This window comes from Pipistrellus hanaki, assembly GCF_964339955.1.
Source record: "Pipistrellus hanaki genome assembly, chromosome: 10".
NCBI classification, from domain to species: Eukaryota; Metazoa; Chordata; class Mammalia; order Chiroptera; family Vespertilionidae; genus Pipistrellus; species Pipistrellus hanaki.
The window spans coordinates 73,329,484-73,354,301 of record NC_140512.1 but is presented as its reverse complement, the minus strand read 5'-3'; the positions used below and the strand labels follow the sequence as shown (position 1 = coordinate 73,354,301).

Genomic DNA, 24,818 nt, shown 5'->3' with positions numbered 1-24,818 from the left:
TGTGGGTAACAAGGCTGCTCAGCAGGGAAGCCTGCACCAGGGGCTCATGTGTGAACGTGTGTGGCAGAAGCACAGCCCAGTGAGAGTGGGTCCCACAGGCACTGCCCTCAAGATGAAGAGTTGGCTCAGGGAGGACAAGGACCAGGTGCTCTGAGAAGCATTTGAAAGGCCAGGAGGGTGGCCCCCAGATAGCTCCCTGGGGCAGCCGTGGTTACAGAGGCCTGGCTAAGGTCAAGTCCTGCAGAACAGGGGTTCTAGACCATGTCACATGACAGAAGTAGACAACTCCATGAGCTGTGCTAACAGTGCCCACTCTCACCCTGACCAGTGCCTTAGTGGTTAGAGCATTGGCCCACACACTGTAAGGTCTCAGGTTTGATTCCTGGCCAAGGACACATAACTGGATTGTGAGTTTGATCCTGGGTCCCATTGGGGCATGCTTGGGACACAGCCAATCAATATGTCTCTCTCACATTGACCCAAAGTTATGCTTATATGCATGCATATAAGTCCTTCGGTTGATCTCTTATCTCCCCCATATCTCCCTACCCTCCCTGAAATTTTAATATATTTTTTCTAGAGGCCCAGTGCAACAAATTCATGCACCAGTAGGGTCCAGCCAGCCCAGCCCCAATCAGCGCAGATCAGGGCCCACCTGTCAAGAGGAGGAGATGGCAGGAGGTTGGCCAGACCCAATTGGGGCCCAATCAGGGCAGAGCCAACTGGGGGGAGAGGCTGTGGGCAGTGGGCTGGCTGGTCCCACCCCTGAATGGGGTAGGGGGGAGATTGGGGGTCAGTGGCTGGGGAGGGGCTATCGGAGGTTGACTGGCCAGCCCCACCCCTGATTGATGTGGGAGGGGCAATCGGGGGTGGAGCTGGCTGGGAGGAGAGGCTGTGGGCCAATTGTGGGGGTGGAGGCCCATTGGGGTTGGGCGGGGGGAGGGGCTGCAGGAGGTTGGCCAGTCAGCCTGCCCCCTACAGGAGAAGGGCCAGGGGTGTGGGTTGGCCCTTGATTGGGGAGGGAGAGGCCAATCAGGGGTGAGGCCAGCTGGGGGAAGGGGCTGTGGGAGGTTGGCTAGCTGGCCCCACCCCTAGATTGGGCTGATTTGCTGGCTGTGGTGGGTGTCATAGTGACCAGTCATTCTGGTTGTTTCAGCGTTCTGGTCGCTGGCTTTTTATATATATAGATAGCCAAAATGTACATGAATTCAGTTCAGGTTGCCATGTAAAAGCTTAACTAGTTACAGTTCTTTTTCTAAATAAGATTTGCTGACAGAGCCCCTGCCCTGTCTGCTGTGATGGGCTAGGAAGAGTGGGCGGGTTGGGGAGCCCACGGCGAGGGTTTGGCTACGGTGCAGTGGGTGTGAGGACGGTGCTCTCGGCAGACCCTGAGGAAGGTCAGGTGGCAGTGGCCTCTGCGGGCACCACTCACAGAACAGCAAGATTCCCACATGGACTGTCCTGGGCCAGGCCGAAGATGCAGGCACTTAGAATTGTACACCTGAAACCTATATGCTTTTATTAATTAGTGTCACCCCAATACATTCAATAAAATAAATAAATTAATTTTAAAAATGGGATTTAAAAAAAGAAAACAGGGTTGAATGAAGAGCTTGTTGATAGAGGTGTGGGCAAAGTCAAAGACACAGTCCAAGCCTGTGAAACACCCCAGATGAGCATAGAGGAACTTTTCATCCCCATAGCACGGCCGCACTGGCCTTCCCGATGGGACCATTTTGCCCCGAGAAGACTCTAAGGGTAACCAGAGATGACTGTCGTTTTGGGGGTGGAGCGGTCCTGCCAGAGAGACAATGTGGAGGTTAAGCAGCTGGGAGAGAGAAGTCCTAGGCCAACCTTTGTAAAAGCCCAGCCCATAGGGAGTGTCCCTCTACCCTCTCTCCCTCCACCCCTCTCCCCGGGCAGATCCCAGAGATAGGTGGAGTTCCACCCCCAGAGCCCAGCCGGTCCTCCTCGTCTGTGGATGAGAAGAGTGAATTAAAAACAGAAACTTTTCGCTGGGGCCAGAGCTGGTTTGGTGGTGGACCAGCTGCCTGCATTGGGCCCAGTGTTCCCAGGCCTTGCCAACAGAAAGAGCCAAGGAAATTCTAAGCAGAAGTTCAGCGGCTTACAGAGTGCTTGGAGAGCTCATTGGCTTTACCAAGTGGCTGTGAGCTGGGCCATTTGTCCAGAGCTGGAAGGGGCTGGAGAGGCTGGGGAGTAGGAGGGAGCAGAGAGCAATCCTTTCGCGTGGGTGGTGAACACACAGACATACAGATGATATTTACAAAATGGACACTGAAACCTGTATAATTCAGTAGCGATGTCACTCCAATGAATTAAAAACACTAAATTGCAGAGAGCAATCCTTTTGCGTGGGTGGTGAACACACAGACATACAGATGATATTTACAAAATGGACACTGAAACCTGTATAATTCAGTAGCGATGTCACTCCAATGAATTAAAAACACTAAATTTAAAGAAGAGTGTTTTTAAACACATCCCTGTGGGATGCCAAGGAGTCACTGGGCAGCTGAGGAAATCCCAGGAGGACTGCTTTAACATTCTCCTGGAGAGGCTGCGCTAGGCCCCGGTGAGAGCTTAAATCCTGGGGGCTCAGCCAGGAGGCAGGGCCCTCTATGTCCCCCACTGACCTCCCTGGCTCTGTGCTGAGCGAGCTCCTCCGCGAACTTTTTCTGAAGTTATGCCACTGTAGTCCTTGGTTCAGGGTCTGTCCTAAGACCCCTTTCCTTACCTGCCCTCACACAAGCCACACCTCCCTGGACCATGCCTGGCACCTCCACTGAGGCCACCGCAGGTGGCAAGGAGAGCGAACCTGGACCACCTGGACCACCTGGGCTCTGTGAGGAAGGGTGGACTGGGAAACAGAAGCATGGCGACTTGAGACTGAATAACAATCTCAGAGCAGGCGCCCATTGTACAGGATCACACACAGGGCAGGAACACCACCTATGTTCAGTCCCTCCTTTGGCTCCTCATTGGCTGAGGACTATTTGGTCACCTGTTTCCTAATAGGTCCCCTAGGTCTCGCCTAGGTCTTGCTGTCTCCCATTGGGACATTTAAAATATTGGGTTGAGGCCTTTCTAGCAGTCCCACCTCCTTTTGCCCAGAGGAATCTTCCTAAGACATTGCGGACGGCCATATGCATAGCTCATACCTTCTTCCCAGCTGCATCCTGTCTGCTCTGGGGAAATTCCCTAGCCGCCTGGCTACATGCTGCTGCTTTTCTAAGAAGATGACTCGGGCAGGTTCTTACAGAACCTAAGCAGCTGGATGCAATGGGAGAGGGGGAACGAAGGAGCCAGACATTGAGAAGCTAATCCACCAGGCAGCTACAGCTGCGCACACTCCCCAGGGAGCCACTCGCCCTTTCATGCGCTGCTGGGGGAAGGTTGGAGCAATGCAAGGATGCCCTCTGCTGGCTGGTGCAGGGGAAGCCAAGGAACCAGGGGGAGGCGCTCCTACTAAGTCTGTGCAGTAGGAAGACTACGCCCATAGGGGGCGGAGCCTAGTATGGGAAAAGAATTGGGTTCAATAAGGGGTACAGAACCCCATCCCCAGAAGACCTAGAAAATAGATTGGTTAGGGCCATGGTCAGCAAACTGCAGCTCGCGAGCCACTCTTTGGACCGTTGAGTGTGGCTCTTCCACAAAATACCATGGCCTGGGCGAGTCTATTTTGAAGAAGTGATGCTAGAAGAAGTTTAACTTTAAAAAATTTGGCTCTCAAAAGAAATTTCAATCATTGTACTCTTGATATTTGGCTCTGTTGACTAATGAATTTGCCGACACTGGGTTAGGGGAAAGACCCAATGCCAGCCCCCCAGAGACTGGGAAGTTGATTGGTCCTTCCCGTAAAATAATCCCAGTTTAACAAAAAAAGTTCTCTCTCATTCTCCTCTCCCCTCATCTCTGTCTCTCTCTCTATTTCTTTTTCTCTATCCTTCTCCCTCTCCCTCTCATTCCCTGCTCTCTCTCCCTCTTCTCTCTCTCTCCATATTGCCCATGTGGTCCTACTGGTCCAGCAGCAGATGCATAGACTCCAACTAAGGGCCTGGACACAGTGCCACCACAGCGCAGCAGGGAGCACAGACTAAGCCAGGGGGGCAGGACTGACTTGGATGCACTGATGGCCCAGAAGTTGTGGACACTGGCACCATTTCTTGGCCTGAGGAAGACCAGGCTGGACTTCTTTTAGGGCAGGATGGAGCTGCACCTGGGACTGTCCTTTGTCCAGAACTTCCCCTATGTGAGTCTCCAAAATGTTCTTCTCAGGGCCCAGTGAATGGGCCTTGTTTCCACTGGCAACATCTCTGGCTCAGCTAGGTCCAGCTGGGCTTGGGCCACTGGGCAAGTGTCCTCTGAACATTGAGCCCTTGGGGCACAGGCCTGCAGGGGCCAGCCTCAGGCAGAGCTGGTCAGCACAAAAGCTCGATGTGAGGGACAAAATCACATGAGTGGGCGGAGCTAGCAGATCCATCCAACAGTAAGAAACGGGACTCTGTCCTGGTTTGGACCCTGAGGAACTTGGAATCACTGAGTGGATTCCAAACAAAACCCGATGGCAGTCTGGGAAGTAACCACCCCTGCAGTCAGCCTGTGGCCGCAGGGGAAGAGCAAAGACCCAGAAACACAGAATAATTTATGAAAGACAGGGCCCGAGTGGAGCGGGTGCTGGGCTGAGGCCTGAAGCAGGTCCTGGCCAGCAGCCGCTGTCTCTCAGTCACCGGAGAGGACTCACACAGCCGGCCCACTGCTGGTACATTTAAAACAAACCTCTACTGCAAGATCCTGTTGTTTCTGAGTTCTCAGACCCACTTCTGTCCCTGAATTGTTTTGTACACACCTGAGACACGTGGTTCCATGCTTGTAAAGACGGACACGGGCATGAGGGAACTTACGATGCAATTCAGAGCTTTCAAATGGCCCCTGGATGAAGGTGTGGCCTGGTGCCAGCACAAGTACAGTGGAGGTCTGCAAATGTTCCAATACCGGAGTCCATGTGAGTGGAATGTGATGCCTTTTTCCTTTGGACGTGAGACATGGGAGGATGGTGGTTATTATTTAGAGCAATTCACAGTTTATAGAGTCAGAGGAGCCTGGGCCTTCTTTTCTCCAGCTGGGAATTTGCAAGAAGGTCCAGAGAGTCTTCGTCTGTCAGTCATAACTGGGCGCAGCACCTCATCAGCCAGAAGAAAACAGTAAAGTGAGACTGCCGTAGCCTTCACATGTCCTGCTCCTCTGTGTCAGAGACACCAGAGCCAGGCCCAGCAAGGTCACCAGTCATTGACTTCAGACAAGTCCCTCCTTCTCATGTCCTTACCTGTAAACTAGGGAAGCAATAATGCCGCTGGCTGCAAAAGTGGTTATGAGGGTTAGAGCAAATGAGTTAATTAGTGTGCAGAGAGTACTCAGGGTGTCAAGCACCTAATTAATTTGTAATAAATGCTTCCTGCTGTCACCACCAGCTCCATCACCGCTGCTATTGGCCCTCGAACACTTCACAGACGGCGAGGTGTGGGGCTCCGAGGCGAGAGGGGAATGAGCGTCTCTTCAGCATCATGTCTATGGGTGTGTCATAGTAGCGTCTAAACTAAATTTCCTCCATTGCTTCATTGAGATATGTGCCTAGAAATCAGAGTTCTGGGTTAAAGAATCTATGATTTCTTTTCAAAGCTCTCGCTCTGCCCTCACAACTGGTTCTACAGAAAGACTCACAATCATCTGTGAGCATGTTCACTCACACTCTAGCCAATGCTGAGTGTTAGTTTATTCCCAGAGATTTTCCATGTTCATATCCAAAAAAGAACCATTTTTTAAAATGACATCACTTCTAACATTTTTCAATAGTTTTATTTTAAACTACAAAGGAGAAATAGCATAACCAAGTAAAAGCAAATTAAACAGCAAGAAAGCATGATTCATGTTAGTTCTAGAACTTGCAATGCTTTACCACTATTTTTATGTAGATAAACATTTCAAACTCAAAGCTAAGCTCACAGCTTTCAAGTCTGAAATGTGTTTTCTTGATTCAAGGATATAATTCACGCTTTACAGAGATCAGCGCTGAGGCTTGGCTTTCAGAGCAGGCCCCGCTCCTTTCCTTCTCTGACTTCCTTCTAAATGCCTCTCAGTGCTTTGCTCTTAATCACTGAATGCATCTAAGGAAAGAAGTACTGACCCTGGTCACACATATAAAGCAGTTCTGAAAGCATTTCAGCTGTAAGAAAGGTAATGGCTGGCTGTGATTTGAAGTATAATTAAAGAACGTCTGAGCAGAAATCAAGATAACTCCCAGAAACAAAGAAACTCCAAATAACCAGAGGTAGATATTTGAATATATGTGTTCACAATCTTTAAATAAGAAAGCTTTATAATATACCTTAATGCCTACTCTTCCCTCTTGTAATTTAATCAGTTCAAACCTTAATCACAGATTACTCCTTAAGAATTCTCATTCCCAAGCTTTTAAGAAGCTTGGAAAGTATCTTGCCTTATATTTAAAAATATAATTTCACATCACATGACATTTTCTCAGTCCAGACTCGCAGGCATTCAACATCTTTATGGGAGAATCAAGATGACAGGAAGGTAGGGAGGGAGAGAGTGTGAGAGAGTGAGGAGCCCATAGAGGAGAGTGTGGACGTGGGTGGTGTGTGTGTGAGCTAGGGACAGTTAGATTCTGCAGGTCCTCCAAGGGGCTGCCAAACTGGGCAGTCTTAGATGGGGGAGTCACCGCACAAAGCGGACACTCTGGGCAGCAAGTGCGGGCACAGAGACCACGCCATCAGAGAAACAGAGCTGCCTGAGCCTAGGATCCTGGCCTCAGACACAAACCAGGAACCTGCAGCCATTGGGGACAGAGAACTGCAACCACAGTTTCAGATCAACAGACAACAAGAATCCAGACTTCCCGGCAGCAGATTTCTCTGAGTAAGAGAGCCTGTCCCCCTCCCCACAGGCTCACAGATAGCACCATAGTAACTGATAGGCCCGCCCCTCACCCAAGCTGTAGCGCCCCTATGGGAATTTGAGCTTGAGACAGAGCACAGGGACCTCAGTGCTGCTACTGGAATTTGAGAGACTGAATCTGCTCCCCACATGCAATTGGGCAACCAAATCCAAAGCCCATGCTGGAAACACTGAACCTGAGCAAGCCTGGTTCCCACCAACCCAAGGCAGCCACACGTCCTAGTGCCAGAGCACTTCAGTGAAACTCGGGTGGTGCAAAGTTCCCACTACATTCAGCCTAGGTCCAGGCAACTTGAAACTTGAACCTTCTGGAGATAGTCAGAATGAAGAGATGACACAATCCCCAGAGGATAGAAAATGAGGAGTCACCAAGAAAGGAAATTAATGAAATTGAAGCATGCAACATGACTGGAAAAGAGTTCAGAGTAATGGTTGTGGAATTTATACATTGGATGGATAAAAAATCAACAACTTATGCAAGAATCAAGAAGAAATGAAAAGTGATATATGCTGAAACCAGTTTGGCTCAGTGGATAGAGTGTCGGCCTGCGGACTGAAGAGTCACAAGTCTGATTCAGGTCAGGGGCATGTACCTTGGTTGAGGGCTCATCCCCAGTAGGGGGTGTATGCAAGAGGCAGCTGATAGATGTTTCTAGCTTTCTATCCCTCTCTCTTCCTCTCTGTAAAAACTCAATAAAATATATCTTTTAAAAAATCATTTAAAAAAAAAAAAAAGAAAAGTCATGGCTGGAAACTTTTGGAGGAACTTGAGGGTCTGCTGAATCAAGTGATGAAGGCTTAGATCTGGATGTGTTGAGTTATTGTAGCACTGGGGTGTTGATCTATGAGTGCCTTGTGTGGGGTCTGGATGAGGTTGGTTGATCTATTTGGAAGTGTCTTGTGTGAAGTGTATCCTTGGGCATGTGGAGGTATTATTGATTTGAGAAAATGCTAAGTAATTGATTTACTACCTGAAAAATTTAAAGTTCTGAAAGTTTAAGGTCTCTTGCCAAAAAAAGGTTGTAAAGCTAACACCTTAATTTTAATGGAGAAAGGGGAGGACAAGCCCTTCCCACCCAGAACAGGTAATCCAATTCCATCCAGCAGCTATCTTTAAACAATGTGTTCATTTACATTTGAATGGCTACGCCTTTTGATAGCCTAAGGGCAAGTTTACATGTAAACAAGTTTGCTTCTCAGTTCCCAGGGCAGAAAAAAGGTTTAAAATTATTAGATTTTAAAATTTATTCTTACCATTTGGAATCCAAGATGGCTGCTCCGGTAGACACCTAACCGCAGCAGCACACAACAATTTCAATGGAATACAACTAAAATGTAGAGTGGATATTGCCCAGAGCTACAGGTAGTTGACTGACTGAAAATTCTACAAGAAGGAAAGAGAAAACCAGAAGGAAAATCAGAGGAGCTGAAAAAAAGCTTAAGGTACGGAGACATGCTGCGCGCTCCCACGCACGCGCGGAGAGGTCGAAGCCAGAGAGGAGAAGAGGGCTGGGTGCTGCCCGGCTTTCCCTAGCAGGAAGGAAATAAAACCCCCAGCCTGGGCTGAACCCCCGAACCGGCAGCGCTGAGCCCCAAGTTATGGGCCAGACCCTGGGGACCCAGGCTCCGGCAGGGGGAGACGGGGCTGTGAGGCAGAATCCCAGGCGAGCAGCGAAAAGCAGGGCCCCCGGAGTCGCGCGCACATTGTGCGCAGAGGACTGAATGTTGACTCTGATGCTGGATTACCCTAGCCGGAAGGAACAGGGCCTCCGGCGGCGGCGCTGAGCCTCAGTCCGGACTGCTCTGAACCCCAGTTCTGAGCCAATCCCTGGGGACCCAGGCTCAAGTAGAGGGAGACGGGACTGCGAGGTGGAGTCCTGGGAGAGTGGCGAAAGGCCGAGCCCCCGGAGTCGCGCACATTGCTTGCAAGGGAAGGAATGTTGACTCTGATGCGGGATTGCCCTGGAGGGAAGGAAACGGGAGCCCCGGCTGTGTTGGGCCCCAGTTTAGACTGCTCTAAACCCCAGTCCTGGACCAGACCCTGGGGACCCAGGCTAGAGCAGGGGGAGATAGGGCTGTGAGGCGGAATCCCAGGGGAGTGGCAAAAAGCGGAGCCCCCAGAGTCGTGCGCAGAGGACAGTCTGTTGACTCTGATCCTAGACTCCCCTAGCGGGAAAGAGAAAAAAAAGCTCCAGACTGGAGGAATGCGACAGGGAGCAGGAGCCCCTGCCGGACACCGGCCAGCCGGGCGACGGGGCCCCCGGGGGGGGGGCGGGGGAGGGGGCCTGAGCCTTCGACCTCTGAGTGCAGGCAATGGAATCAAGGCCTTAGGCTGCTTCCTGGGTGGCGCCGACCCCAGCAACAGGCTGGAGCAGCGCGGGAGCCCGCGGAGAACAAAGGGGTGCCACAGGCCAACCTGCTGAGCTCCCAGGAAACAGAGGAAGAAACCAAAGAAGTTCTCAGCCGAGACCGGTTTAGCTCAATGGATAGAGCGTCGGCTTGGGGACTGAAGGGTTCGATTCTGGTATAGGGCATGTACCTTGGTTGCTGGCATATCCCCAGTAGGGGGTGTGCAAGAGGCAACTGATCGATGACTCTCTCTCATCGATATTTCTAACTCTCTATCTCTCTCCCTTCCTCTCTGTACAAAATCAATAAAATATATTTTTTTTAAAAAAAAGAAGTTCTCAATGTGAAGAAATCAAGTGAGAGCAAAAGATAGTAAAATTACTTAAGAAAGAATACAAAGAAGATCTTGAAAAATCAAAGACTAAGTCAGAACTCAACTCACCAGCCAACATTGCAACATATATGCGTTTAAAAAAAAAAAAGGACAGAATGTTGGAACGGCGGCGGCCAGGCCTAGAGTGCCCAGGCACAAGGCAGTGGCAACCGGGCCCGGAGCAGCAACGGCCAGGCCCCAGAGCAGCAGCAGCCAGAACCAGAGCAACAACAGCCAGCACTGGAGCAGCCAGCACTGGGGCAGTGGCAGCCAGGCCTGAGGCAGAGGCAGCCAATTCCAGGGTGGCCAGTCCAGGAACATCCAGACCTGGAGTGGCCGGGCCCGGAGAAGCCGGGCCCAGAGCGGCCGGGTTGGGAGCAGCCAGGCCCAGAACAGCAGTAGCCAAGCCCGGAGCATCCAGGCTGGGAGCAGCCAGACTCGGAGTGGCTGGGCCCAGGGCAGCCGGGCCCAGGGCAGCCGGACCCAGAGCAGCCGGGTCGGGTGCGGCCAGGTCCGGAGCAGCAGCTACCAGGCTGGGAGCGGCCAGGCCCGGAGCAGCCGGGTCTGGTGCGGCCAGGCCTGGAGCAGCGGCTGCCAGGCTGGGAGCAGCCAGGCCTGGAGCAGCAGTTGCCAGGCTGGGAGCAGCCAGGCCTGGAGCAGCGGCTGCCAGGCTGGGAGTGGCCAGGCTCGAAGCAGCAGCTGCCAGGCTGGGAGCAGCCAGGCCCGGAACAGCCAGGTCAGGTGCGGCCAGGCCCGGAGCAGCAGCTGCCAGGCTGGGAGTGGCCAGGCCCGGAGCAGCCGGGCCCGGAGCAGCCGGGCCCAGAGCAGCCGGGTCGGGTGCGGCCAGGCCTGGAGCAGCAGCAGCCAAGTCCAGAGCAACTAGGTCGGGAGCAGCAGTGACCAGAACCGGAGCAGCTGGTTGTGGAAAGAACCAGAGCAACAGAGGCCAGGCCCGGAGCACCCAGGCCCAGAACAGCTCGCTCCTCGCCTACCCCTGCCCCACGGCTGCCTCTCAGACATGGCTGGAAACTTTTGTGGGAACTTGAGGGTCTGCTGAATCAAGTGATGAAGGCTTAGATCTGGATGTGTTGAGTTAGTATAGGGCTGGGGTGTTGATCTGTGAGTGCCTTGGGTGGGGCCTGGATGAGGCTGGTTGACCTATTTGGAAATGTCTTTTGTGTGAAATGTATCATTGGGCATGTGGAGGTATTATTGATATGAGAAAATGCTAAGTAACTGATTTACTATCTGAAAAGGGATTTACTATCGGGTAAAGGGAGGGAGGAAGAGACTGAACATAAACTGCACCTATGGATGAGGACAATGGGGGATGGGGAGGGGGCGGAGGGTGGGGTGGGAACCTGGTGGAGGGGGGAAGAAATGAGGAACCTTTGTAATAATATGAACAATAAAGATTGATTCAAAATTGAAAAAAAAATAAAATAAAATAAAAATAAAATTTATTCTTAGAAGTGTAAAAGTTTATTAATTAAAAAAAAAACACAAAAAAACAAGGAAATTAAAATACCTGATGAATAATATTAACTGTTGATTACAATAGAATCAGAGATTCAGGAGGGGAGTGGACTGACAATTCTCAGGGAAAAGGGGAGTAGTGGGTGGGAAGAGACTGAACATAAACTGTGCACCTATGGATGAGGACAATGGGGGGTGGGGAAAGGGCAGAGGGTGGGGTGGGAACCTGGTGAAGGGGGGAAGAAATAAGGAACCTTTGTAATAATATGAACAATAAAGATTGATTTAAAAAAAAAGACTTAAAAGAAAAAAAATAATGTTTTAAAAAAGTTACTTTTGAAAAAGAAAAGAAAAGTGATATAGCTACAATAAAAAACACCATGGAAAGTTTCTTTTTTTTTTTTTTTTTTTTTTAATTTATTTATTTATTTATTTATTTATTTTTTACATATTTTCTTGATTTTTTTTTTATTGCCCCCCTCCCTCCCTCCCACACATCCCCTCCCTCCCCATAGTTTTATGTCCATTGGTTGTACTTATATGCATTTATACAAGTCCTTCGGTTGATCTATTATCTCCCCCTGATATCCCTCCCCTCCCCACTGTAATTTGACAGTCTGCCTGTTGCTTTACTTTCTCTATATCTGTCTCTTGGTTCATCAGTTTATAAAGATCTTTATCATCCACCGATGTGTGAGGTCATGTGGTGTTTCTCTTTCGTTGATTGGCTTATTTCACTCAGCATGATGCTCTCCAATTCCATCCAGGTTGCTGCAAATGATGAGAATTCCTTCTTCTTTATGGCAGCATAGTATTCCATTGTGTAGATGTACCAAAGTTTTTGGATCCAATCATCTGCTGACGGGCACCTAGGCTGTTTCCAAATTCTGGCTATTGTAGATTGTGCTGCTATGAACATAGGGGTGCATATATCCTTTCTGATTGGTGTTTCTAGTTTCTTGGGATATATTCCTAGAAGTGGGATTACTGGGTCAAATGGGAGTTCCATTTTCAGTTTTTTGAGGAAACTCCACACTGTTCTCCACAGTGGTTGCACCAGTCTGCATTCCCACCAGCAGTGCACGAGAGTTCCTTTTTCTCCGCAACCTCGCCAACACTTGTCGTTTGTTGATTTGTTGATGTTGGCCATTCTGACAGGTGTGAGATGGTACCGCATTGTTGTTTTGATTTGCACCTCTCGGATACTTAGTGACTTTGAGCATGTTTTCATGTGCCTTTTGGCCTTCCTTCTGTCTTCTTTTGAAAATATTCTGTTTAGGTCCATTGCCCATTTTTTAATTGGATCATTCATCTTCCTTTTATTTAGTTGTATAAGCTGTCTGTAAATGTTGGAGATTAAACCTTTATCAGTGGTAATATTTGCAAATATGATCTCCCACACCGTGGGCTTTCTTGTTGTTTTATTGATGGTTTCTTTTGCTGTAAAAAAGCTTTTTATTTTGAAGTAGTCCCATTTGTTTATTTTCTCTTTAGCTTCCATTGCCCTAGGGGCAGTATCAGTGAAGAAGTTATTTTGGCATACGTCTGAGATTTTGCTACCTGTGGATGCTTCTAGTATTTTTATGGTTTCCCGTCTGATGTTTAAGTCCTGTATCCATTTTGAGTTTATCCTTGTGAATGGTGTAAGTTGGTGATCTAGTTTCATTCTTTTGCATGTGTCTTTCCAATTTTCCCAACACCATTTATTGAAGAGACTGTCTTGACTCCATTGTATATTCGTGCCTCCTTTGTCAAATATTAATTGAGCATAGTGATTTGGGTTGATATCTGGGTTCTCAATTCTATTCCATTGATCTATTTGTCTGTTCTTGTGCCAGTACCAGGCTGTTTTGAGAACAGTGGCTTTGTAGTATAGTTTGAAGTCTGGTATTGAGATCCCTCCTACTTTACTCTTCTTTCTCAGAATCGCTGTGGCTATTCGGGGTCTTTTATTGTTCCAAATGAACTTTTGGAGAGTTCTTTCTAGGTCAGTGAAATATGTTGTTGGTATTTTAATGGGGAGTGCATTGAACCTATAGATTGCTTTAGGAAGTATGGACATTTTGATGATGTTGATTCTACCAATCCATGAACATGGTATGTTCTTCCATCTCCTTACATCTTCCTCTATCTCTTTTTTCAGTGTCGTGTAGTTTTCCGCAAATACGTCCTTTATTTCTTTAGTTAAATTTATTCCTAGGTATCTTAATTTTTTTGGTGCGATGGTGAATGGAATTGCTTTTTTAGCCTCTGTTTCTGTAGTTTCACTGTTGGTGTATAGAAATGCCATGGATTTCTTGGCATTAATTTTATATCCTGCTACGTTGCCAAATTCATTTATTAAGTCAATTAGTTTTTTAATGGAGTCTTTTGGGTTTTTTATGTACAATATCATGTCATCTGCAAATAAGGATAACTTTACTTCTTCTTTTCCAATTTGGATGCCTTTTATTTCCTCCTCTTGTCTAATTGCAATGGCTAGTACTTCCAGAACTATGTCAAACAGGAGTGGCGAGAGTGGGCATCCCTGTCTTGTTCCTGTTCTTAGAGGGAATGGTTTTAGTTTTTGCCCATTGAGTATAATGTTGGCTGTGGGTTTATCATATATAGCTTTTATTATGTTGAGGTATGATCCTTGTACTCCCACTTTTTTAAGAGTTTTTAACAGGAAAGGGTGTTGGATTTTGTCAAATGCTTTTTCTGCGTCAATTGATATGACTATATGATTTTTATCTTTCAATTTGTTTATGTGATGTATCACGTTTATTGATTTGCGGATATTGTACCATCCTTGCATTCCTGGAATAAATCCTACTTGGTCATGGTGTATGATCTTTGTGATGTTCTTCTGGAGTCGATTTGCTAGAATTTTGTTGAGGATTTTGGCATCTATGTTCATGAGGGATATTGGCCTGTAATTTTCTTTCATTGAGTTGTCTTTATCTGGTTTTGGTATTAGGGTGATGTTGGCTTCATAGAAGGAGTTCGGAAGTGTTCCTTCCTCTTGGATTTTTTGGAATAGTCTGAGGAGGATAGGTTTTAGTTCTTCCTTGAATGTTTGGTAAAACTCTCCTGTGAAGCCATCTGGCCCTGGGCTTTTGTTTGCTGGAAGCTTTTTGATGACGGTTTCAATTTCTTCCCACGTCACTGGTCTATTGAGATTTTTAGATTCTTCCTGATTGAGTTTTGGCAGTTTGTATTTTTCTAGGAATATGTCCATTTCCTCCAGGTTGTTTAGTTTGTTGGAATAGAGTTGTTCGTAGTATTTTGTAACAATCTGTTGTATTTCGGTGGGGTCTGTTGTTATTTCACCTCTTTCATTTCTGATTTTGTTTATTTGGGTCCTCTCTCTTTGTTTCTTGGTTAGCCTGGCTAGAGGTCCATCAATCTTGTTTATCCTTTCGAAGAACCAGCTCTTGGTTTTGTTGATCTTATGTATTGTTTCTTTGGTCTCTATGTCATTTATCTGTGCTCTGATTTTTGTTATTTCCTTCCTTCTGCTTACACTGGGCTTTTCTTGTTGCTCTTTTTCTAACTCTTTGAGTTGTAGAGTTAGTTCATCTGTTACCATTTTTTCTAGTTTTTTGCAATAGGCTTGTAAGGATATGAACTTCCCTCTCAAAACTGCTTTTGCTGTGTCCCATAGATTTTGGATTGTTGTGTTTTCATTGTCATTTGTTGCCAGGATGTTTTTAATTTCTTCCTTGATTTCTCTGGTAACCCAGTCCTTGTTTAATAGCATGTTGTTTAGTCTCCATGTATTTGATTTCTTTGGATTATTTTTATTGTAATTAATTTCCAGTTTTATGCCACTATGGTCTGAGAAGATGCTTGATATGATTTCTATCTTCTTGAATTTGAATAGACTCTGCCTATGTCCCAAAATGTGGTCTATCTTTGAGAATGTCCCATGTGCACTTGAGAAGAATGTATATTCTGTGGCTTTGGGGTGGAATGTTCTAAAGATGTCAATTAATTCCATCTGGTCTAGTGAGTCGTTTAGGATTGATATTTCTTTGCTGCTTTTTTGTTTAGATGATTTGTCGAAGGGTGACAGTGGGGTATTAAAATCTCCTACTATGATTGTATTGCTATTAATCTCTCCCTTAATGTCCTCCAGCAGTTTTTTTATGTATTTGGGTGCTCCTGTATTGGGTGCATATATATTTCCCAGGGTTATTTCTTCTTGTTGGATTGTACCCTTTAGTATTATGAAGTGACCTTCATTATCTCTTGTTATGTCCTTCACTCTGAGATCTAATTTGTCAGATATAAGTATTGCTACCCCAGCTTTTCTTTCCTTTCCATTTGCCTGGAAAACTTTTTTCCATCCCTTCACCCTCAGTCTGTGTGCATCTTTTTTTCTGAGGTGGGTTTCTTGTAGGCAACAGATGTAAGGGTCTTGTTTTCTTATCCAACCTGACACCCTATGTCTTTTGATTGGAGCATTTAATCCATTTACATTTAAGGTTATTATTGATAGGTACTCATTTGATGGCATTTTTATTCTATACCCATGTTCCTTCTTCAATTCCTATTTCTTTATTTTTACAGTAGACCCTTTAGCATTTCTTGCATTGCTGGTTTGGTGGAGATAAATTCCTTCAGTCTTTTTTTGTCTGTGAAGCTCCTGATTTCCCCTTCAATTTTGATTGATAGTCTTGCTGGGTACAGTATTCTTGGATTCAAACCCTTCCTTTGCATGACTTTGTATATTTCATCCCATTCCCTTCTGGCCTGATATGTTTCTGTTGAGAAATCAGTTGCTAGTCTGATGGGGGTTCCTTTGTAAGTAACTTTCTGTCTCTCTCTGGCTGCTTTTAAGATTCTTACTTTGTCGTTGTTGTTTGCCACTTTAATTATAATGTGCCTTGGCGTCTGTCTTCTGGGATTCATTTTGCTTGGGACTCTGCGAGCATCTTGGATTTGTGTGGGTTTTTTCTTCTCTATCTCAGGAAAGTTTTCTGTCATTATTTCTTGAAATACTTTTTCCACGTCTACCTCAGTTTCCTTTCCTTCTGGAACCCCTATTATTCGAATATTATTTTGTTTTGTAATGTCCCAAAGCTCCCGTAGGCTCTCCTCCTGCTTTTTAATCTTTTTTTCTAGAAGCTGCTCTAATTGGGTATTTTTTTCCATCTTGTCTTCTAGCTCACTGATGCGGTCCTCTGCTTCATCTAGTCTACTCTTGATGCTTTCTATTGAGTTCTTCATGGTAGCGATGTCATTTTTCATTTCTTCTTGGTTCTTCCTCAATTCCTGATGGTTCTTCCTCATTTCTTCTTGGTTATTGTCAAATTTCTCTTCCATTCTTTTTAGCCAACCAATAATCATTATTCTGAACTCTTGCTCTGGTAGGCTGCTTGCCTCTGGCTCGTTTACTTCCTTTTCTGGTGATGCCTGCTTTTCTTTCATTTGTGGGGTGTTTCTTTGTCTTCCCATGGTATCTCTTTTCAGGATGTCTGGTTATGTGGTGTTCTTTCTCTTGCGTTAATTTATAGGTGCAAAATACAACACTACCATGTACAACACGAGAGGCACTTAACAGGAATGTATTTACAATATTAATAACCTCTAATAAAGGTAACCCCTAGCGATAGGCAAATTAGGGTATAGGAGAGAAGGAAGGAAGGAAGGTAAAAATAAAATAAAGAAAAATTAAAAAAAAAAAAAGTCAAAGAAGAAATAAAGTAATGACAAAATGAAGTTAGAAAACAGGGAGAAAAAGAAGGAGAGAGAGAGAGAGAGAGAGAGAGAGAGAGAGAGAGAGAGAGAGAGAGAGAGAGAGAAGAAGCAAACTAAAAAAATGGGAAACAAACTATATATATGTGGAGAAAATTGCCATAGATCAACCACTGAGCCCAGCCAATGCCGGTAACAATACTTGGAGATTAATACAAACTACAATACAATATCCACTATTATTAAGTAAGGTTATGATATACAGAAGTCAAAGAAACAAACAAAAACAGAGGATTTAAAAAAAAAATACAAAGCAACAATAACAACACTGGAATAAGCATAACAATTTCACTGAAAAGCACCAATATTCACAATAATCAACCTTCACTCAAACAATGAGAAAAGGATAGAAAGTAGAACCGTTTTTTTTTTGTGTGTGTTTTTTTTTTTTTTTTTAACTAGTTAATATAGTGCAGAGAGTGATATTTATACACTTGTATCAGGGGTTGGAACTTAGATCTATGAGTATAGTGAGAGCTTTAGCAGGGGGTATACAGAAAGAATAGAGGAAAAACTAAAGCCGGAAAGGGATAGGATAAACTGGAGACTAAAAGGTTAAAGTTTAGTAAGAGAGTGATGGGGTAAAGGTCGAATTGAGATAGGGTTGAATGATGCTATAGTAGAGATTAAAATAGAATGAAGGTTACTCCCAATGTAAAATAAAGACGAAGTAAAATGGTACTGGGGAGGAAAAGAAAAAGAAAAAAAAAATTGCAAAATAGCAGTAGTAATAGTGAAGATAGAGATTGAAAAATGTAATAATTGAAAAGGTAAAATCAAGTAAGGAAAAAAGAAAAAAAATCGTTTCTGAAGTAAAAGATGTAAAAAATGAAAATTAAATAAAAAATGTAAAAAATGAAAATAAAATAAAGAATAGTATAATTAGCATAAAATTGTCCAGTAGAGTTCAATCACTTCCTCTGTTATTGTATTTGGTATGCCTGGTTCTTGGATCAGAGAGTCTTGCAGTTCCCAGCTTTCCACTGCACCTCAGTTTTGTAAGGTAGTCCTTAATTTTAGGCAGGCTATATCTTAGTTATTTGTGTCCATTTATTTATTTTTGATTAATTAAAAGAAAAAGAAAAAGAAAAAAGAAAAAAAAAAAAAAAAAAAAAAAAAAAAAAAAAAAAAAGGCAGTTTGTAGTTCAGCCCTTAGGTGTCAGTGTTACTGGTTTGACCTCCCAGACTTTGGTTGCTCTGGCCCTCTTTCTCTCTGGGGGCGGGCCCTCGCAGCTCTCCCGGGCTACAATATAGGCGGGGCCACGGCCGCACTGGGGGCGGGGCCTCGCGGCGCTCCGGGGCGCAGCGCTCAGGGCCGCGCTGGGGGCGGGGCCTCAGGGCGCTCCGGTGCCTGGAGCTCAGGGCTGCTCTGGGGGCGGGGCCTCGCGGCGCTCCGGGCCGCGGTGCTCTGGGCCGCTCTGGGGGCGGGGCCTCGCGGCGCTCCTGGTGGCGCGCTCAGGGCCGCTCTGGGGGCGGGGCCTCGCTGGAGCAATGGCGCTATCGCAGCCTGAACTCTCAGCCTAGCCACGCAAACTCTGACCTTTCTGTGGGTGGTTGAAGAGCTTCCTTGAATCCACCCGCTTGCTCCGATCGGGGCGCCACAGGTGCTCGATGGACTCCTCGGCTGTGGGTTTTCCAGGCCTCAGAGAAGCTGCTCCCTTCCTGGTAGGGTGGCGCCGCCTTTGCGCTGAGCCCGGAGCTCCAGGAGAAGTCGGGAGTGCTGGCCGCTTGGTCAGGAAAAATTGTCCAGCGGACACTTCCTTACCTTCCTAGAGTGATCCGCTGCCCCTTAGCTGCTAATCAACATTCCCTGAGCGACTCAGATGTTGCTTCTATCTGTTTTGGGACCGGGGTCAGAACAAGTCCGTCTGTTCGGTCGCCATCTTCAAGCTCCGCCCCAGTGACCCATGGAAAGTTTCAACAGTAGACTAGAAGAAGCAGAGGACCGAATTAGTGAGTTAGAAGATCAGGTACAGAAACAAACTCAATCTGAACAGCAATTGAAGAAAAAAATTAAAAAGCAGGAGGAAAGTTTAAAGGAGCTTTGGGACAACATGAAATGAAGTAATATATGTATAATGGGGCTTCCAAAAGGACAAGAAGAGCAGCAAGGATTAGAAAATCTATTTGAAGAAATAATGACTGAAAACTTCCTGGATATGGGGAAGAAAAAAGTTACACAAGTACAGAGAGTCCCAAGCAGGATCAACCCCAAAAGACCCACACCAAGACATGTCATAATTTTAATGGCAAATATCAAAGACAAAGAGAGAATCTTAAAGGCAGCAAGAGAGAGACAGAGAGTTATCTACAAAGGAACACCCATGGATTATCAAATGATTTCTCAACAGAGACACATCAAGCTAGAAAGGAATGGAAGGAGGTATATAAAATGTTGCAACACAAAGGACTGAATCCAAGAATACTCTATCCAGCAAGGTTATCAATCATATTTGAAGAGGAAATCAGAAGCTTCACAGGAAAAAAAAAAAAAAAAAAAAAAAAAAAAAAAAAAAAAGGCTAAGGGAGTTTATCACCACCAAACCAGCAATGAAAGAAATGCTAAAGGGAATACTGTAAAAGCACATGGGACATTTTTTTAAAAAATAGACCACATATTGGGTCACAAGCAAAGTCTCCACAAATTCAAGAAGATTGAAATCATACCAAGCATCTTCTCAAACCACAATGCCATAAAATTAGAAATAAACTACAATAAAAATAATCCAAAAATCTCAAACACTTGGAAGTTGAATAGCATGCTATTAAATAATGACTGGATTAGCAAAGATATCAATGAATAAATTAAAAGCATCCTGGAAACTAATGACAACAAAAACACAATCCAAAATCTATGGGACACAATGAAAACAGTCCTGAGAGAGAAGTTTATAGTTCCACAAGCCTACCTCAGAAAGCAAGAAAAAATTGTAGTAAATCATCTAACTCTACAACTCAACAAATTTAGAAAGAGAGCAACAAGAAAAGCACAGAGTGAGCAGAAGGAAAAAGATAATAAAGATCAGAGCAGAAATAAATGACATAGAGACAAACAAACAACAACAAAAAACACAATACAAAAGATCAATGAAACCAAGAGCTGGTCCTTTAAAAGGATAAACAATGTTGGGACCGGTTTGGCTCAGTGGATTGAGCGTCAGCCTGCGGACTGAAAGGTCCCAGGTTCGATTCTGATCAAAGGCATGTACCTTGGTTGCGGGCACATCCCCAGTAGGGGGCATGCAAGAGGCAGCTGATCGATGATTCTCTCTCATCGATGTTTCTAATTCTCTATCCCTCTCTCTTCCTCTCTGTAAAAAATCAATAAAATATTTTTTTTTAAAAAAAAAAGGATAAACAAGATTGATGAACCTCTAGCCAGGCTCACCAAGAAGCAAAGACAGAGGCCTCAAATAAACAAAATCAGAAGTGAGAGAAGCAAAATAACAACTGACCCCTCAGAAATACAAACAATTGTTTAAAAATACTCTAAAAAATACTCTATTCCAACAAACTAGACAACCTAAAGGAAATGGACATATTCCTAGAAAAATATAACCTTCCAAAACTCAATTGGGAAGATTCTAAAAATCTCAATAGGCCGATAACTATGGAAGAAATTGAAGCAGTCTTCAAAAAGCTTCCAGCAAACGAAAGCCCATAGCCAGACGACTTCACATGGGGAGTTTCACCAAACATTCAAGGAAGAACTAAAACCTATCCTCCTCAGACTATTCCAAACAATTCAAGAGGAAGGAACACTTCCAAACTCCTTCTAGGAATCCAGCATCACCCTAATACCAAAACCAGATAAAGACACACAATGAAAGAGAATTACAGGCCAATATCCCTCATGAACATAGATGCCAAAATCCTCAACAAAATTCCAGCAAATCGGGAGAGAGACAAGATGGCAACCGAACAAATGGATTTGTTCTGAGCCTGGTCCCAGAACAGATAGAAGCAGCTTCAGGGAGTGTTGATTAGCAAGCTAAGGGGTAGCATAACTCTAAAGGAAGGTAAGGGTCCACTGGACAGAATTTCCTGACCAAGCAGCCAGCACTGCAGCGACAGAGACCTCTCCCGGAGCTACGGGCTCAGAGGGAAGACTGCACCATCTTACCAGGAAAGGAGGGTCTTCTCTGAGGCCTGGAAAATCCACAGCAGAGGAGACCATTGAGCAGCTGTGATGCCCCAATCGGTGCAAACATGTGGATTCAAGGGAGTTCTTCAACCACCCACAGAAAGGTCAGAGTTTGCGGGGGAAACCTGAGGGTTCTGGGTCACCGCAGCGCAGGCAGCGACTGTAGCCGTGACGTGCCCCAGTGGCTCCGCACCCCGAGTGGACCCGCGCCCCAAGCGGCCCTGCACCCAGAGCAGCCCAGCGCTCAGAGCTGCGCTGAAAGAGACAGTGGCTGCAGAGAGAATCGCACGCTGCAAGACCCAGTGCTGCGTTTGGCGTGATCTTCCCAAAAATCAGGACTTTTTTAAAACTCCTAGGGACGTGGGACAAATTATTAAGAAGAGGGACCGTCCCGCCAAAAGCAGAACATCTGTACACCTTGGCGCAGACCCATCCTGCGCCTGATCACCTTCACCCTCTTGCTTCTGAGTACTAGGGAAGGACTGCCCAGTTTGGCATATCCTGGGAGACTGCAGGGGGAAATTGCCTTCCTGGAAACGGGATCAGAGTGAGAAGAGACAATCTGGGAGCCGAGACAATCTGGGAGCCGGCACCCAGGCAGCCTACCAACCACAAAACATAGAGCCATAGAGAAAGAAGGCTAGAGCAGCCAAAAAGACTGGTAAGTCAAACCAGAAACACTGCCACCTAGGGGCTGAATTACAAACTGATTTTCCCCCTTTTTTCCTTTCTTTCTTTTTATTTTTTAAATTTTTTTATTACTTTTAATTAATCAAAAGTAAATGGACACAAATAACTAAGAAATAGCCTACTTAAAATTAAGGACTAGCTTACAAAACTGAGTTGCAGTGGAACACAGGGAACTGCAATACTGTCTGGACTGAGAAACAGGCATGCCAAATAGAATAACAGAGTTCGTGAATGACCGCTACTGCACATTTTTTATGCTAATTTTTCTATTTTTATTTTATTTTCATTTTTACATCTTTTCTTTTATTTTCATTTTTTACATCTTTTACTTAAGAAACGAATTTTTTTCTTTTTTCCTCACTTGATTTTACCTTTTCAATTATTACATTTTTCAATTTCAATCATCATTATTACTACTGCTACTTTGCTTTTTTTGTTTCCTTTTTCTTTTTTTTTTAAGTACCATTTTTTTTTACATTGGGATTAGTCTTCATTCTATTTTAATCTCTACTATAGCATCGTTCAACCCTATCTCAACTCGACCTTTATGCCATCACTCTCTTACTAACCTTTACCCTTTTCATCTCCTGTTTATATTATCCCTTTCTAGTTTTAATTTTAGTTTTTCCCTATTCTTTCTGTATATCCCCTGCTAAAATTCTCACCATACTCATAGACCTAATTTCCAACCCCCTGCTCCAAATGCATAAATACGACTCTCTTCACTATATTAAATAGTTTAAAAAAAAAACAAAAACTGTTTTCCTCTTTATCCTTTTGTTATTGTTTGTGTGAATGTTGATTATATTGAATTTTTATGCTTTTTAGTGAAATTGATATGCTTATGCTTATGTTGTTATTGTTGCTTAGTATATTTTAATTGTTTTGTTTTTGTTTTTGTTTTTACTTCTGTTTATCGTAGCCTTGCTTATTAATAATGGATATTGTAATTTGTATTAATCTCCAAATATTGATGCTGGCATTTGCTGGGATTAGGGGTTGTTCTTTGGGAATTTTCTCCACATATATATATATAATTTGTTTCCCCTTTCTCTCTTATTCTGCTTCTTATCTCTCTCCTCTCTCTCTCTCTCTCTCTCTCTCTCTCTCTCTCTCTCTCTCTCTCTCTGTCTCTCTCTCTCTCTTTATCCTGTTTACCAATTTCATTTCAACACCACTTTTTTTCTTTCTATCTCATTATTTATCCCTCTTTTTTTTTTAGCTTTCTGATTTCTCCCCTACCCCTAATTTGCCTTTCTCTAGTGATCACCTTTATTAGAGGTTATTAATATCGCAACTACATTCCTGTTCAGTGCCTTTTGTGTTGTACCAGGTAGTGTTGTATTTTTTGCCTTTAAATCAACGCAGGAGAAAGAAAACCACATAACCAGACATCCTGAAAAGAGAGACCATGGGCAGACAAAGAAATAGCCCACACATGAAAGAAAAGCAGGCATCATCAGAAAAGGAAGTAAATGAGTTAGAGGCAAGCAACGTACCACAGCAAGAATTAAGAGTAATGATCATAAGATGGCTAAAAAGAATGGAAGAGAAATTTGACAATAACTAAGAAGAAATGGGTGGCTGGAAGTTACTGTGCGGCGGCGGCGGCTAAGGAGGCGGCTGTGGCTGCGGCGGCGGCAGCTGAGGCAGTAGCTGAGGCGGCGACAGAGGAAGCAGAAGATGGCAGATTTTTTGAAAGGACTGCCAGTCTACAACAAAAGCAACTTCAGTCGATTTCATGCGGACTCTGTGTGTAAAGCCTCGAATCCATGCCCCTCAGTCTACCTGCCCACGCGCGAATACCCATCTGAACAGATCATCGTGACAGAAAAAACAAACATCCTTTTGCACTACCTACACCAGCAATGGGACAAAAAGAACGCTGCCAAGTAGAGAGACCAGGAGCAAGTGGACCTCAAGGGCGAGAGCTCAGCGCCTCCCCGCAAGGTCGCACGGACCGACAGCCCAGACATGCACGAGGACACTTAAGACTGATGCTCCCCCATAGGTGCCTCCTGTCTTGTCTGCTCCTCACCCGCCTGCCGTGTGTAAGCATCCTGCCCACCCTCCCCACTTGTTCGCCTACCCACACCCCGCCATGCACACCACTTTCAAACTCATAGGAGCCGATGTATTTATTTTCCTTGAGTCTTTATTTATGCTGTAAAATGTATCGAGCGATGGTTAAAGGGGATGTCAGACCCAGTAGTGTGATGTTGGTAGATGCTTCTTGAAAAACAACATTGTTATTCATTACTCCACTCCACCCCAAACCCCCTCCTCCTGCTCCCCAGTCCTTCTCTGGAGAACCAGAGTGTGTCTTCGAGTGTCTAGAGATAAGCCCTGCTGCAGCTGGGTGATGGGGGTGGGGCCCCTCTCCCTGCTTCCATCCCCTGGTCCGGCCTCAAAGACTTGGCCTTGATGCCCGTCCCTCCGGGATCGATGCCGTGCCTGGACCCTGTGCTGAGAGCGCGCCACAGGAAGAAGTCATCCCTTTCGGATCATTCTCTTACGTCATTTTATCATGGACTGGTGCGTGCTCAGTGTCCACCCCAATAAAAGGATCTTTCCTACTCGGAAAAAAAAAAAAAAAAAAAAAAAAAAAAAACTAAGAAGAAATGAAGAATAACCAAGAATAAATAAAGAAGAACCAAGAGGAATTGAAGACGAACCATGAGGAATTGAAGAAGAACCAAGAGGAAATGAAGATAAACCAAGAAGAAATGAAAAATGACATCGCTACCATGAAGAACTCAATAGAAAGCATCAAGAGTAGACTATAAGAAGTAGAGGACCGCATCAATGAGCTAAAAGACAAGATGGAAAAAAATACCCAATTAGAGCAGCTTCTAGAAAAAAAAGAAAAAAAAAGCAGGAGAAGAGCCAACGGGAGCTTTGGGACAATACAAAACAAAACAATATTCAAATAATAGGGGTTCCAGAAGGAAAGGAAACTGAGGTAGACATGGAAAACATATATCAAGAAATAATGACAGAAAACTTTCCTGAGATAGAGAAGAAAAAAACTCACACAAATCCAAGATGCTC

At 45.0% G+C, this 24,818-nt stretch overlaps 1 pseudogene across 1 annotated transcript; it reads left to right on the top strand.

Moving 5' to 3' along the window:
- The first annotated feature begins 23,353 nt into the window (after positions 1 to 23,353).
- On the top strand, positions 23,354 to 24,358 carry LOC311628785 (DET1- and DDB1-associated protein 1-like; annotated as a pseudogene). The gene has a single exon. The product of its transcript is annotated as a DET1- and DDB1-associated protein 1-like (transcript).
- Positions 24,359 to 24,818: the final 460 nt, after the last annotated feature.